This window comes from Castor canadensis, chromosome 7 (genome assembly GCF_047511655.1).
Source record: "Castor canadensis chromosome 7, mCasCan1.hap1v2, whole genome shotgun sequence".
In the NCBI taxonomy this organism is placed as follows: domain Eukaryota; kingdom Metazoa; phylum Chordata; class Mammalia; order Rodentia; family Castoridae; genus Castor; species Castor canadensis.
In genome coordinates, this window is record NC_133392.1 from 89,138,541 (window position 1) to 89,155,850 (window position 17,310).

The following is a 17,310-nucleotide window of genomic DNA, read 5'->3' on the forward strand; positions in this document are numbered from 1 at the left end:
GGTCTGATATTAAGGTCCTTAATCTAATTTGAGTTGATACTATACAGGCATGGATCTAATTTCAGTTTTCTGCAGGTAGGTAGCCACTTTCCCTAGCACTATTTCTTGAAGAGAGAATCTTTTCTTCATTGTATGTTTTTGGCAACTTTGTCAAATATAAGGTGGGCATAGCTGTGTGGATTCATATCCAGGTCCTCTATTTTGTTCCACTGGCCTTTGTATCTGTTTTTGTGCCAGTACCATTGCTGTTTTTATTGCTTATGGTTCTGTAGTATAGTTTGAAGTTGGGTATTGTGATACCTCCAGCATTGCTCTTTTTGTTCAGTTTTGCCTTGGCTATTCGCAGTCTCTGTGTTTCCAGATGAACTTTAGGGTAGATTTTTCAACTTCTGTGATGAATGTCATTGGGATTTTGATGGGTATTGTGTTGAACATGTAGATTGCTTTTCGTAGTGTAGCCATTTTTACCATGTTGATTCTACCAATCCATGAGCATGGGAGATGTTTCCATCTTCTGTAGTCTTCCTTGATCTCTTTCTTAAGTGGTTTGTAGTTCTCCTTAAAGAGGTCATTTATGTCCTTCGTTAAGTTTACTCCTAGGTATTTAATTTTTTTTTTTGAGGCTATTGTAAATGGAATTGTTTTCCTGTATTCTTTCTCAATTTGTTCATTGTTTGCATATGGAAAGGCTACTGATTTTAGTAAGTTGATTTTGTATCCTGCTATATTGGTGAAGCTGTTTATGGTGTAAAGATATTTTTGGGTGGAGTTTTTTGGGTCTTTGAGTTATAGGATCATGCCCTCTGCAAATAGGGATATTTTGACAATAATTCTTTACTTATTTTTATTTCTTTTATTTCTTCTTCTTGCCTTATTGTGCTGGCTAGGAATTCCAGAACTATGTTGAATAGAAGTGGAGAGAGTGGGTACCCTTGTCTTGCTCCTGAATAGGAGTGGGAGAGTAGACACCCTTGTCTTGCTTCTGAATTTAGGGTGACTGGTTTCAGTTTTTCCCCATTAAGTATGATGTTGGCTATAGGTTTGTCATATATAGCATTTATAATGTTGAGGTACATTCCTTTTATTCCTAGTTTTTTTAGAGCTTTTGTCATGAAGCGTTGTTGAGTCTTATCAAAGGTTTTTTCTGCATCTATTGAGATGGTCAAGTGGTTTTTGTCTTTGCTTCATTAATGTGCTGTATTACATTTATTGATTTGCATATGTGAACCATCCTTGCATCCCTTGGATGAAGCTAACTTGGTAATGGTGAATGATCTTTCTGATATGTTGATGGATTTGGTTTCCTATTATTTTTGAGGATTTTTGCATCAATGTTCATTAAGGAGATTGGCCTGTAGTTCTCCTTTTTGGAGGTGTCCTTGTCCAGTTTTTGGAGGAGTGTAATACTGGCTTCATAGAATGAGTTGGGCAGTGTTCCTTCCCTTTCTAATTCATGGAAAAGTTTAAGGAGTGTTGATATTAGTTCTTCTTTGAAGATCTGGTAGAATTCAGCTGAGAATCCATCAGGTCCTGGACTTTTCTTTTTTTGTGAGACTCTTTATTGCTGGTTCAATTTTATTACAAGTTACATATCTGTTTAGGTAGTTAATATCTTCTTGGTTCAATTTTAGATGGTCATAAGTATCTAGAAATTTGCCCATTTCTTCAAGATTTTCCAATTTATTGGATTATAGGTTCTAGAAGTAGTCTCTGATGTTTCCCTGGATTTCTGTGGTGTTTATTGTCATCTCCCCTTTTTCCTTTCTGATTTTACTGATTTGGTCTTTTCCCTCCTTATCTTAGTCAGATTTACCAGGGGTTGTCAATCTTGTTTATTTTTTCAAAGAACCAGCATTTTGTTTCATTGGTTCTTTGTATGGTTTTTTGGTCTCTATTTCATTAATTTCGGACGTTTTTAAAAAAATTATTTCTCTCTTTCTGCTTAATTTGGGTTTTGCTTGTTCTTGTTTTTCTAGGAGTTTGAGATGTAACATTAGGTTGTTTATTTAAGATCTTTCTGTCGTTCTAATATATGCACTCATAGCTATAAACTTTCCTCTTAAGATGGCCTTTGCTGTGTCCCATAGGTTCTGGTAGGTTGTGTTTTGATTTTCTTTAGCTTCTAGGAAACTTTTTATTTCCTCTCTTATTTCTGCTATGACCCACAGATCATTGAGCAATGTATTATTCAGCCTCCAATTATTTGTGTTTTCTGCTGTTGTTTTTGTTGTTGAGTTCTAATTTTATTGCATTGTGATAGATAGAATGCAGGGAGTTAGTTCTATTTTCTTATATTTGCTGAGGCCTTTTTGTCCTAAGATATGATCTATTTTGGAGAAAGTTCAATGGGCAGATGAGAAGAATATATATTGTGTTGTTGGATGAAATATTCTGTAGACATCAATTAGGTCCATTTGATTTATGGTGTCATTTAGTTCTAGGATTTCTTTGTTGATTTTTTGTGGGATGACCTATCTGTTAGTGATAGAGTCTCTCAGTACCACTGTGTTGGAGTCTATATATGTGCTTTTAAGTCCTTTAGTGTATATTTGATGAAATTGGGTGCACTGACATTGGGTGCATATAGGTTGATAATTGTTATTTCCTTTTGATGTATTTAACCTTTTATTAGTATGAAGTGTCCTTCTTTATCTTGTTTGACCAATGTAAGTTTGAAATCTACATTGTCTAATATAAGTATTGCTATTCCTCCTTGTTTTTGAGAGGCTTGGTACATCTTCTTCCTGCCTTTCACCCTAAGCCAGAGTTTATTTCTGTCAATAACATGTGTCTCTTATAAACAACAGATGGTTGGATCTTCCTTTTTCATCTAGTTTTCCAAACTGTGTCTTTTGATGGGGGAGTTGAGTTTGTTAACATTCAGTGTTAATATTGGTAGGTATGTGGCGATTCCTGCCATTTAGTTGTTTTTGTGGTTTAAGGGTTTGATTGTGTGCAGTCAAATCAATGCTACTCTCCGATGGCTGTCTTTTCTTCTCCCCTGTGGTTTGAGGCTTCCTATCCTCTTGTGATTTTTTTTGTTTTCATCTTCTGAGTGAAGAATTCCTTGTAGAATCTTCTGTTGAGGTGACTTGGTGGTCATATACTGTTTTAGTTTCTGTTTATCATGAAAGATTTTTATTGCTCTGTCAATTTTGAATGATAGTTTTGCTGAGTAGAGTATCCTATGGTTGAACTTATTTTCATTCAGTGCCTGAAATACCTCACTCTGTGCCCTTCTTGCTTTTTAGGTGTCCATTGAGAAATCTGCTGTTATTTTGATGGGTTTTCCTTTATATGTTATTTTTTCTTCTCTCTTACAGCCTTCAATATTCTTTCTCTGTTCTCTGTGCTTGTTGTTTTGATGGTGATATGCTGTGGGGAGGTTCTATTTTGGTCAAGTCTGTTTGGTGTCCTGGAAGCTTCCTGTACTTAAATGGACAAAACTTTCTCCAGATTTGGGAAATTTTGTGTTATTATTTTATCGAATATGTTATGTATCCCTTTGGTTTGCACCTCTTCTCCTTCTTTAATGCCCATGATTCTTAGATTTGGTTTTTTGATTGGGTTGCTGAGTTCTTGCATATTTCTTTCACAGTTCTTATATTGTTTGACTAAGATTTCTTCTATTTTTTTCTTTAATTTCTATTTTATCTTTGAGTTCTGAAATTCTCTCTTCCACTTGTTTTAGTCTGCTGGAGTGGCCTTCCACTGTGTTTTTTTGTTTGACTATGGGGACTTTTTATTTCCAGGATTTCTGTTTGATTCTTTTTTCTGAGGTTTTCCAAATCTTTGTTCAACTCTTCTTTTATAATTTTTCGTGTCCTCTTCAGTTCATATATCTCTCTTTGCATACTGTCTTTTGTTTCACTTTGGTGTTTGTTGAGGTCTTCTCTGAGTTCTTTTATTTGTTTCTGTGTCATATTATGTTCTTTGTTTTTGGTGTCTTGAAATTTCTTGACTGTATCTTGTACACTCTGGTTGACCATGTCTAATATCTTCTCCATGAATTTCTTGGAGTTCTTCCCAGATTTCTTCTTTGAGTGTCTTTTTGTGGGCATTGCTGAGTTCCTTAGTTACATTTGCCATTTTGATGAGGTCAGGAACTGAGTATACATTTTCTTAATTTCCCACTGAATAGTGTATTGAATTATTTTTTTGAGAAGAGTGGTTTCCATCCATTCTTCTTCTTCCCATCGCTCCACTTGGTTCTGTGCCACTCTATTTTTGGTAGGCTAGTTGGTGGATTTGTGTGTTCTGACTGACTTGGTTGTTAGTTAGTTTGACATGCTCTTTCAAACCTTGGTCTGGGGGTGTAATTTAGCATTAGCAAGTTCACAGATTCAATGCCAGACCAGTTGTTAATGTATTCTATAGAAACCCCTTGATGATAATATCTATAAACAGTTGGAGTTGGGGCAGGTAATGGTTATTAGGCTAGTTATAGATTATGAGGAATTGGTAAAGGTGGCACTGAAAAAAGGGGGGTGGAAAAAGGAGTGGGTGGGTGAGTTAAGAGTTAATGGGGGTTATTGGATTTTGTGGCCCTTGTGTGTGTTTGGGTATATTTCTGGTGTTTGTGTCAGGGATTGCAGGGTGCTGGGGTTGTGTGCAGTTGGTAGAGTAGGCTAGTCAGCAGGTGGTGAGTGTGAGGTGGTGAGTGTGTGTGTGGGGTAGTTTGGTGACAGGTTGGGGGAGGGTGGGAGGAAGAGGTGAAGACAGGGGAAAGAGTAGAAAAGAGGGCAGAAAGAGTAGTTGGGAGGGAGAACAATGGATTGTAGTACAGGAGAAGGAGGGAGTGTGAAGAGGATGAGAATAGTGATGATGGAATTAATAATATAGGGATAAAAAAAGAAAAAGAAATACAATAACAATAATAAAAAAAAAACCCACCAGGTACAGGAACCTGGTTCAGTAAAGTCTATTAATAAAAGTTCTGGAGTTATTCCTTAGGTGTCCAATCCTGGTATTGGTGTCAAGCAGAAGCTCTGATGTGGTCTCACCAGGTGACTGGCTTGTGAGTGGTATTTGGACCTTCTGTCCACAAGATTAGTTGGAGTTGTGAGGTGAGGTAAGATTGCCAGCTCATGCAGGGTGGTGTGAGCTATTTTCAACAGGCTGCAGCTATGCTGTTCTTCAGCCTCAGCTCTGTTTGGTCAGCTCCTCCCCAGCAAGGTGGGGCAATTCAGTTTTGAATGCTACCCTCTTTCCTGGAGATTGGCTTTGGGATCCACCTTCTGTACTGCTTTGGGAGGTCAGTTTGTCACCCAGCACCCTCTCGTGGCCTTTATGCCTCTCCTGATCTCTGCTGGGTGCCGCTGCTCCTTTAGGCAGTTGGTTTGTCAGCCTGCCTCTGCTGTAAGTCTTTGCTGCCTTATGGCACATTACTAAGAGAGAGTTTGGGTTTAGAGCTCAGTTCCTTGACACCCCCCTGACAGTTCAGCAGTGAGATATCGGCTCTTTGCCCCTCCCCCATTCTCCAGGGTGGTTCAGCATTACATCCCCTCCTCTGATGTTGGTATTAGATTACAGTTTGCTGTATATGGCTTTCAGTCTTGCTAGGCATGGGGGATTCAATCCACTCAGGGGCTGCGCTGGATTATTTTCCATGGTGTGTGTGTGTGGGGGGGGTTGGGGAGCTGCGTGTGGTGCATGATGCTCACCTGTATCTTCTGCAGTTTCACGCAAGCAGCTTTGGAGCCAGCTGGGGAGAAATTGCTTAGTTCCCCACAGCATAGGGAAGCTTTCCACAGGCTAGTTTTGGGTCTGGAGACCTAAGGCAGATGAATAAGTAACCCATTCCCCATGGGGCTTAATATCATTCCTGCATCCTGAAGAGTTAGAAGCCTGCATTCCTGCATCCTGAGAGGGAGTTGTAAACTGCGTTTCTGCATCCTAAAGAAAGATACAGAGTCTGATAGACCTGCCACAGGGTTGATGAGCAAAATGCTCTCAAGATTGTTCCCTTCTGGAGATTCCAAGATGGTGGCTAAGGGAAGAAGCAGAAAGTGTGCCTCCTAAAGTAAAATCTTGGAGAGACACTGGAGATACACCTTACAAGAAAAACCACTGAGAAGAGGCAAAACTTTGACTCCTCCACACCTCCAGCCTGTGCATAGCATTTCCACTTCACGTTAAATGGAGAAACCAGGAGGGCTCCCATGCCACCTCCAGATGGCAGTGCCCAGATGGCTTGGGATGAAGCAGACCATAAGGTGAGCTAAGTGGTATGTGGTACTCCCACAGACAACCCTGGGCCAGATCAGCATAGCCCCCTGGACAGACCAACCCCCACCCAGGGAAAAAAGAAAAAAAACCTGAATAATAAGCAATAACAACAAAAAAGACATGTCGCAAAGAGGGCGGGGTGCCCTGAGCACTGAAGGGGGGAGGGGAAATCCCTTACAACAAGCTGGCTGGAGAAGGCAGGAGCAGCAGCACACGCCCAGCAACCAGGAGCAGGAAAGCTTGTAAAAGTGGTGGTGGGAGGAAAACTCAACAGGAGAGGGGGCAAGACCCACTTCCCATGTGAACAATAAATAAACACGCAGGCCTGAGAAAGCTAGTCACAACCCCAGTGTGCTTGGAAAGAGGAAAGCTTGTAGCAGTGGTGGTGGTGCCCAGCAGAACTCTTAAGTAAGCAAAGCCTGAGGGGCTAGGTGAGTGTTCAGCTCACTCCTGAGATCTGCATAAATAAAGCCTCCAGCAACAGCAGGCTGACAGCAGCAGGCAGGTGAGCCACAGCCTCAGGTAGCCATTCACAGAACAATGTCCACACTCTTTTTGTTTCTCTCTTCCTTTGATGAGCCAACAACCGAACTACACCTGCATGTTGAAAAACTTACTGAAACTGTATTGCATTTGAACTTGGGACACTTTGTGGTGTTCTTTTTGTTTTGTTTTGTTTTGTTTGGTTTTATTCCCCTTTGATGAGACAATGACAGAACTACTTCTGAGACACCATCTCCAGGATTGGAGGTGAGGGGCTAACACCAAAATTATTAAGACTGAAACTTTATTGCATTTGAACTTAGAGATTTTTATTTTTGATTTCTTTATTTTTTTTTTCAATCCTCTTTCTGTCTCTCTAATTCCTGTTCAGCTTACTGTTGATTAGTACACTATCTCTCTCTGTTTATATCTTTGAAACTTTTTTGTTTTGTTTTTTCTATTTGTCTGTTTAGTTGTTTTTCCCTTTTTCTTTAACTTCTTTGGTTTCCATCTCCTCTCAACCACCTTCCATTCTAAATATCACCATGGTTATTATTACAAGCTAGAAAATATTTAATTGCACACAGTACAGGGACAATAACAACACCAAGGGCAATGACAGGAAGACAGATAAAACAGGGAAACCAGTTTCCCCACAGCAAAAAATTAGTACAGGAACCAGAGAGAAATGAAGAAAACAGATACTCAGATCCAGACTACAACAAATTGAAGATAAACTGTGCCAAAGGACCCAATGAAGCCCACAAGAACAATCTAAAAGAAGAAATACTACAGGTAATCAATGAGAATTTTATAGAGATGATACTGGATATGGTCAACCAAAATGTACAGGAGACACTCAAGAAATTCCAAGACAACAAAAATAGAGAATTTGAAAAAGCACAAGAAGAAATAAAAGAAACCATAGAACCACTGTATAAACACCAAAGTAAACAAAGAACACGATTAAAAAAGAGATTAATGAACTCAGGACAAAAATAGACAACATTAAAGAGGAAGGACTCAGGATATGGAAAACCTCAGAAGAAAGAACAAAACAGAACTGCAAAACAAAACGGAATGCCAATCCAGCAAAATAGAACAAACAGATGACAGAATCTCAGAATTTGAAGATGAAATGGTAATTAAAGGAAAAACCAAAGAACTACTAGTTAAACAACTCAAGACCTGTGAAAAGAAAATGCAAGAACTCCCTGATTCCATCAAAAGACCAAACCCGAGAATCATGGGCATTGAAGAAGGAGAAGAGGTGCAAGCAAAGGGAATGCATAGTATATTCAACAAAATAATAACAGAAAATTTCCCAAATCTAGAGAAATCTATTCCTATACAGATGCAAGAGGCCTCCAGAACATCAAACAGACCAGATTAAAATAGAACTACCCCACAGCATATTATCATTAAAACAGCAAGTACAGAAACTAGAGAAAGAATATTGAAGGCTGTAAGAGAGAAAAAACAAACAACATATAAAGGTAAACCCATCAAAATCACAGCAGACTTCTCAACAGAAACATTAAAAGCAAGAGCTTGGAGTGAGATCTTCCAGGCACTGAATGAAAATAACTTCAACCCCAAGATACTGTACCCAGCAAAACTATCATTTGAAATAGATGGCGCAATAAAAGTTTTCCATGATAAGCAGAAACTAAAACAATATGTGACCACAAAGCCACCACTACAAAAGATTCTTCAAGGGATTCTGCACACAGAAAGTGAAATCCAACATAACCATGAAAAGACAGGCAGCACCAAACTACAGGAAAAGAAAAAGCAAGAAAGTAGAGCGTAACCTCAACTTAGGTATACACAATCAAACTTCAAACAACTAAGACAACTAAATGACAGGAATCACCACATACCTACCAGTACTAACACTTAATGTTAATGGACTTAATTCCCCCATCAAAAGGTACCATTTGACGAAATGGATTAAAAAGGAAGACCCAACAATTTGTTGCTTATAGGAGACTCATCTCACTGACAGAAATAAGCATAGGCTTAGGATGAAAGGCTGGAAGAAGATTTACGAAGTCCATGACCCCGAAAACAGGCAGGAGTAGCAATACTTATCTCTGACAAAATAGACTTCAAACCTACATTGATCAAACAAGATAAAGAAGGACATCCCATACTAATAAAAGGGGAAATAGACCAAAAGGAAATAACAATTATCAACCTATATGCACCCAATGTCAACACACCCAATTTCATCAAACATACCCTGAAGGACCTAAAGCATATATTAACTCCAACACAGTGGTTGTAGGACACTTTAACACCCCACTATCATCAATAGATAGGTCCTCCAAACAAAAAATTAATAAAGAAATCCTAGATCTAAAATATACAATAGATCAAATGGAACTACTTGATGTCTACAGATCATTTCATCCAACTTTTACACAATATACATTCTTCTCACAGCCCATGGAACTTCTCCAAAATAGATCATATCCTGGGGCACAAAGGAAGCCTCAGCAAATATAAGAAAATAGAAATTATACCATGCATTCTATCTGATCACAATGCAATAAAACTAGAACTCAACAACAAGAGTAAAGACAAAAAACACGCAAACAGCTGGAAACTGAATAACTCATTGCTTAATGAACAATGGGTCATTGATGAAATAAAAGAGGAAATTAAAAAGGTGGAAGTACTACAGCTAGTCAATAGCACAGCTGGGATTGAAAGTAGGAACCCTTGGATTGGACTTTGATCACAAGATAAAAGCGAGAGCACACAAGGGAGATATGAAGGTAGGTAAGACACCTAAAAAACTAGATAGCATTTGCTGCCCTCAACGCAGAGAAACTAAAGCAGATACTTTAAAGCAACTGAGGCCAATAGGAGAAGGGGAGCAGGAACTAGAGAAAAGGTTAGATCAAGAAGAATTAACCTAGAAGGTAACACACATGCACAGGAAATCAATGCGAGTCATCTCCCTGTATAGCTATCCTTTTTATCTCAACTAGCAAAAACCCTTGGTCCTTCCTATTATTGCTTATACTTTCTCAACAAAATCAGAGATAAGGGCAAAATAGTTTTTGCCTGGTAGCAAGGGGTTAGGGAGGGTAAGGGAGGGAAGGGGGGAGAAATGACCCAAATATTGTATGCAAATATGAATAATAAAAAAAAAGATTGTTCCCTTCCCCCAATAAAGGTGCAAACCAAACCAGTTTACTTAAGAAAGCCCTTGAAAAGCACAGTCAATGAGAAACTCCCCCAACCCAGAGTTAAAATGTCCGTAAAATCCCCAACCTTCACAGGGGTTTCCAGCAGCGAGTTTCCAGCTTCCAGGCTCTGCTGCACTTCTCTAGCTGTAGAATTTCCTTTCTCTCTAAAAATCCTACTTTATATACAAGCTTTGGCTCATCATTCAGCTGCCTCACCAGCCAGTTCCCTGCTCCTTGTAGATGAGGACTCTTGACATCAGCTCGCAACACTTCAACACCAGCATGTAACATTTTGGCGATACACAAAGGAACTTCCTTTCTTCTGGACCAAGGTTGGTATGACTTGAGTGCCAAACCAACAGGGGCATGCCGAAGGTGCAACCGTTGAGCGTCTGGTGCCCTGCTGGATGCTCCTGTTGGGGGAAAACCTCTGCTGAGGACTAGTCAAAAGCAGACTTACTTGTGCTGCTCACCCTGCCTGTCTCTTCCTATCTTCCTGAGGGATGTTCCCGTCATGGTGTCAAGCCAGCTGCTCCTTGCCAACGCTGGCCTCAAGGTGATTCTGATTCTGGGGGAGCTCATGCTCCCTTCCTGTGGGCCAAGACCAAGCCCAGGGTTTATTTGGGTATGTCTCATGCTACATTGGGGGAGTCTTGATTGGTTATGGCACCTGATGATTGCTTCTCTTTTCCCCTCATCTACTCTCCCTTCTGCCTAAGACAGTGACCCAAGAGTGGAAGTTTCATGTTGCTGAAAGTGTTCCAGTAACAGTCATTCAGAGTAACCTAGAACACAGGTGATGGCTAATCACATAGGCGTGTGTCATGCCTCCAGGCTCTGCCTTCCCCTCCCTTAACTAAGATATCAGAACACCTTTTCTGCTCCCTCCCTGGTCTTACTGCGTCTCCTTTATCTCTGTCTGCCCTCCCCTCCCTGGGCTTACTGGGACGTTGGCCTCCCATGAAAAAGCTTGTAGCATGGTACCTTATGACTTTTTAAAGTTATTCCCACAATTAGTTTGTCAGGCCCCTCAGTCCAAAGCAGTTTTAAATCATTTGCTAGGCACCAGCAAGTGCTAGGCACCAGGGGCAGAAGCACTTGCAAAAAAAAAAAAAAAAAAAAAACTACAGCCACCACACTCATGCCCTAACTCTACCCCCACAAGGGGAGGAGGGAAACAGGTGCACTTGTGCACAGGGATGCTGGCCCCTTTATTAAAAAGGAAGCCTTTATTAAAGAGGCTGCCTGCTTTTAGCTAAAAGGCAGGATCCTAGTGTTTAGATATTTTTTTTCTCTTCTCACTGCATTGGTCAGGTGGTCTAACCTGACCAGGTCACTTTCCCCAGTCCTGACCACAGATGGCTGGGGTGGGGGAAGTCACAAGACAGGGATGCCTGGTCTTGTTAGTAAGGTCATTCCCAGTCAGGATGCTGACAAGAAGGGAACTGACCCAGTTTATTGTTGTTGTTGTCTTTCTACATGGGACCTGCTCCTTCCGGTCTTTTGGCCTCTGTATCCAAGTGGTCTCCGCTGGCCTGTCTGTTGAAACATTGAAAGGAAATGTTGGAAGCTTTGTACTGAGGCTTGGCCTCAATATACTTTGGGTGACCAAGAGAAATGGACTTCACAGGGTTCCTAAAATTACAATACCATATTCCAATTAGACCTTTTCTGTATAAGGGAGGAAAAAGTGGATTGAGGTCCCTTATATAAATTTTCTTTCCTCTCTGAGACCACCCAAATTGGCTCCATAATTGCTATTTAGATACTCAAACACTGTCTATTCTTTGTAAGCCACAGGATAAACATGGGAAAGGAGGACCAAAAAAGCCCCTTATCAATGACAAGGCTCACCCCTACTGCTCCACCCTCTGCCCTACCTTCTAAGCCACCCTAATATTCAGAACCTCCTAATGGGTGCTTCTCCCTTCAAGCAGGCAATGGTAGGAAGAGGGAGAGTCTATGTCCCCTTCCAGTTATCAGATCTAAGGACAATTAAAAAAAGATCTGGGCAGCTATACTGATGCCCCAGGCCAATACATTCCAGCCTTTATCTCTGTGATCCAAACCTTTGAATTGACATGAAAGGATATCATGCTTCTACTAGACCAGACTCTTTCCTCATTAGAAAAGCAATGGGTTCTGGCCCAGGCCACCCAGGTTGGAAATGTTTACCATTTACAATGAGCCCCAATACCCATGGCACCTAAAAATGAGAGAATAAATGTGACTGTACCTCCAGGGGCATAGACAGTCCCACTGACACCTCCACACTGAAAATCAGAGTGGTGAGGGGGCTGGCAGTGTGGCTCAAGCAGTAGAGTGCTGCTTTGCAGGCATAAAGCCCTGAGTTAGAGTCTCAGTACAGCCAAAGGAAAAAATGATATTTGGGGCTGAGGACGTAGCTCAGTGGGAAACTGTCTGCCCAGCATGTGCAAGGCCTTGGGTTCAATTCCCCAGAATTGCTAAATCAAAAAAAGAAATGGTGAGGAGAATAAATGTCGTCAATGCCACTTAATCCATCTCATAGTAGAAGGGCTAAAAAGGACCAAAGTCAAACCTCTAAACTATTTCCAGGTGATTGTAATACAACAAGGCCTTGAAGAAAACCTCCTTAACTTTTTGCAGCATTTTAAGGACCCATCAGAAAGCATACCACAGAGGACCCAGAGTCACAGATGGGAGAAGTTCTCCTCAAAGATAAATTTCTAACACAGTCAGCCCCAGATATTCATAGAAAACTCCAACAGTCTATGGCTGAAGGAGAAAAATCATTGGACCAACTAATACAGCTAGCCATGTCTGTATACTATACCAGGAGAGAAAAAGATAAGAGACACCATGATGTCATCGCAGCTCTCAGAGAAGGCCCCACCTGACTGGGGTCTGCATCCCTAGCTCTTATATCTGTGGACAGGAGGAGCACTTCTGCAGAGAATTCTCAAAAGCGGGGACAGCCCAGGAGACAGCCCTGCCTCCAACCAGGACCCTGCCCTCTCTGCAAAGGTAACCACTGGAGGTCTAATGCCCCCTGTTTCCAGATGGAAGGCGAGGTTGCACCTCCTATGGATTGATGGGTCCTGGCCTCCTGTCCATGCTCCACTTCTTGGGATCAATGTTGAGGAGCTTTGGGGTAGCCATAATGGCAGAAAAGTGAAAGGTCATTTTCCTACTAGACAGTGGAGCCCATTTCTCTATCTTACCTTTCTCTTTCAGTTCCCAGTCCAATGACAAAGTTATTGTTTGGGGCATATTTGGCCAGCCCCTAGAGTGATATTTTACCTGGCCTCTGGCCTGCTCTTGGGGAGATCTCCTCTTCTATCACTCTTTCCTCATAGTTCCTGATTGATGCTCTATCTCTTGCTTGTTGGGAGAAGAATGAAAAGAAAAAAAAAAAAAAAAGAAAAGAGAAGCTGCCGGGGATTTTTTTCCCCAGGGCCAGAGCTGGACGTGCCTTGCTGTCTGTGTCAGCTGGGTTTTTTGCACCTTTTAGGTGCAATTAAAGGCTGATTTAAGGGTCAGTCTTTGAATTTTATCTGCACCTAATGTGATGGTGGTTATTATTTTAGCTAGGAACAATTAGAATTACCCAAGTATGGCTCCAGTGTCTCAAGGAGGTCACTGAGCTTAGCAGAGCTGATTTCCTACCTTAGCCACATTTTTTTCCCACTGGAGACCATCTTGAGGGATGCCCTACACAATGTTTCTTCCAAGGCAGGTCTACCAAAGATATAAATTTCTTCAAAATTTGTTTGTCTGAGAAAATTTTAATTTTCCTTCACTTTTAAAAGAATAACTTTGCTCCATGCAGAATTCCATATTGGTGGTTCTTCTTTCACCATTTTTTTTCTTTGTTTTTTGAGATAGGGTCTTGCTATGTAGTCCAGGCTGACCTCAAATTTACAATCCTCCTGTCTCAGCCTCCCATCTTGTGGGATATTTGTGTGCATCACCCCAGCCAGCTCTCTTTCAACACTTTCAATATCCGTTTTACTCTCTTCTTGCTTGCATGATCTGAAGAGAAGTCTGATATAATTCTTGTTCTCACTTCTCTATTATTTATTTATTTTCCAAGATTTTACAAGTTTGACTATGATAGGCCTAGGTTTAGGCTTTTAGGTGTTTATTATGTTTGGTGTTGAGTTTCTTGGATGTTTATCTTTTGATGTTTATCACTAATTTGGAAAATTCTCAGGTATTATTTCAAAAAATATTTATTCTGTTTCTTTTTCATCTCCTCCTATTGCTGTTATTTCTTGTATATTATTCCTTTTGTAATTGTCTCACAGTTCTTGAGTAGCCTATTTCATCTTTTCATTTCTTTCTGTTTTAGAAGTTTCTGTGTATGTATCTTTAAGCTTATGGATTTTTTTTCCCTCAGGTGCATCTACTCTAATGATGGCCTATCAAAGGTATTCTTCATTTCTTTTACAATGTTTTTTAATTTATTAGGTGGTACTGGGGTTTGAACTAAGGGCTTCATGTTTGCTAGGTATGTGCTCTACCACTTAAGCTATGCTTCCAACCCTGCAATGTTTTTTATTTCCAACATTTCATTTTGTTTTTTTCTTTAAGTATTTCTATGTCTCTCTTTACATACCCATGTCTCCAATTTTGCATGCTATTCCCTTTTTCCGTGAGAGATTTTACCATATTAATCATAGTTATTTTAAATTTTCTGTCTGATAATTCCAAAATTTCTTGCATATCTGAGTGTGGTCTTTATGGTTTTTTTTTTTTTCTCTTTGGATTTTTTTTTTTAAGTTTTAGTATGCCTTATATATTTTTGTTTTTGTCAAAAGCCAGACATGATATATTGGATAAAATGAACTGTGGTAAATGGGTTATTAGTGTGAGGTTTTATGTTACATTGTTAGAAGTTAGGCTGTGTTTAATGTTTGCTGTAGCTTTAGGTACAGCAAAATTCCTTCTAGTGTACTGGTTCTTGATTCTTTGGCTGTCTTTGAGTTTCCCTAGACAATGGAACTTGAACTGGGTTTGAGGTTTCTAATTCTTTCATCTGTAATCTTCAGTTCATATACAAGACCCTTTTGAAATTGTGGAAAGGGGTGTGTGTGTGTGTGTGTGTGTGTGTGTGTGTGTGTGTGTAAAGCATCTTTTAGTGTGCTTAATTCTCTGGGCAGTTGCTTTCACAACTGTTTTCCAGCACCTGTTACCTTTGGTGAGAAGTTGAATATTTTCTTCTCCCACATGGAAGACTAGGGGAGATGAGAGTTCGTATTTCCCTTCTCCCAGGTTGTTTAGGAACTAACTAACCTAAATCAGTTTGGCTCCTTGGGGGCACGCTGTTGTTAAGGAGAATCAAATGCTATGGGCATATTTCTAAATCATGACTTCATTACTACTTCCTCTCTCTTGTCAAAATTCTGAGATTTTTCTCTAGTTCTCATTTTGAGAACCTGGTGAGGCTTCTTGAAGTAAATTCTTAATTCTCAGGCTCGTTCACACTGAGTGTCTGGCAATTCATCTTTTACTGTTTAAGTATTCCTGCTGCTATTGGTCTCACTGGCAGGCTTCTGCTCCTGCTAAGCTGTGATTCTACATTTTTGATTGTCTTTCCAATTTATCGGTTGTAGTGTGGCTTCAATTCTCTGATGAATCTAAGAACAATCGTTGATTTTCAGTTCAGCTTATTTTTTCTTGTTGTGAGGATGAGAGTGAGGACTTCTAAGCTCTTTATGAGTCATACTAGTACTACTGATCAACCCTATTGAACTTGTGTCTGGTGATTTTTCAGAACTCACTAGTTTTGTTTCTTAATTCTATTGGAGTTTTAATTATCATCTGTAAATAACTGCATTTTCTATATCTTTCCAATTATTCTACTTGTTTTTTCTTATTTCAAAGGAACATTACTTTTTATAGAGCTAAAGTTCTATAAATCATTCAGTAGGTATCCATGTATAGGAGAATAAATTAACTACATCCTAACTCTGTAAGGCTTTCATGATTAACAATAGTTTTTATGATTTATAGACTTCTAAGTAATTTATTTTTCTAGGAATTTAGGATTCTCATTTTTGGATGTCTTCTCATTTCTTCTTGAAGATTTGATGTCCCTTTTTGTTTATTTTTAAATGAGTCAAGCTTAGTAGTTTTCAAAGGTTTTATTTTGAATGAAGAATGGTGGTTGAATTATAATACACTTTTCTGAATATATTGAAATGACCATATAAATTTCTTTAAAAAATTTTAATATGGTAAAAATTAGTGATTTTCTAATATAAAATCATCTTGGAATACCTGGGATAAATTCAACTTGGTCATGATATTGATTTTCATGTATTCATCTAGATTTAGTTTGCTGATGTTTATGATCTCATATAGCTTTTTCCTTTAAGATATTCAAAAAAGTTTTTGAAATCTTGTCTATAAAGGACTTTCCTCCAACATAACTCCTTCTCTCAGAAAATCACACCATTGCAAAATTATTAGCTTAATTTACATTTTTTGTATAGCTTATAAATTCTATTGAGGTGATTAATTTTCAGGAACTTTTTTGGTTTAAATCAATGTTATTGAGTGGTTAGTTTTTATTATATCAAGTCCTTACAATACCATATGCACATGATATTGTATGGATATTTTTGATGTAATTGTGTCACATTTGGATTTCTTTTTTAAAATTGTGTTTTGGCAATACTGGGATTTGAACTCAGGGTCTCACACTTGCTAGGCAGATGCTCTATTACTTGAACCATTCCACCAGCCCTGGGTTTCTTTTGAGGGTATAAATATTAATTAGCTATTTACAAATAATTATTGAATATCTACTACATATCAAATGCTGTTCTAGATGCAAATGATACAGCAGTGAAAAAAATCCCTGTCCTACTGGAACATCTTGGTAATGCTCTTAATGCCTAGTGATGGTCTCAGAATAGAACTAGAGCTGTATTGTGATGCTATATACTTTATACAAAAAAGCATTCCTGCTGTCATTTCAAGTCTAGGGCTGAAACTTTCATAGAACACTTTTAATCAATCACAAAAACAAATTTCAGCTCTTTACCACTTTAGATTGTTTTTCATTAAGAAATTATCTTGATAGTCCTTTTTGAGTATAGTTGTAAACCTGAAATATTAATTCATAATCAATCATGGCATATAAATAATTTTACTATAAAATTATTTATTATTGATTATACATAGATAGTTTTCAAGTGATTTGTATAAATTTTGATTTTGTTAACATTAAATGAATTTGTGGCATACTCTAAAAATGTTTCTTAAGAGGCCCATAAATACAAGTATCTATTTACTTTTCTTATTATGAATGGTGGCCAGGAATGTAGCCCAGCGGCAGAGCTCTCTAGCATGTGCAAGGCCCTGAGTTTAATCTTTAGCACCATAAGAAAAGACAACAAAACAAGAACAG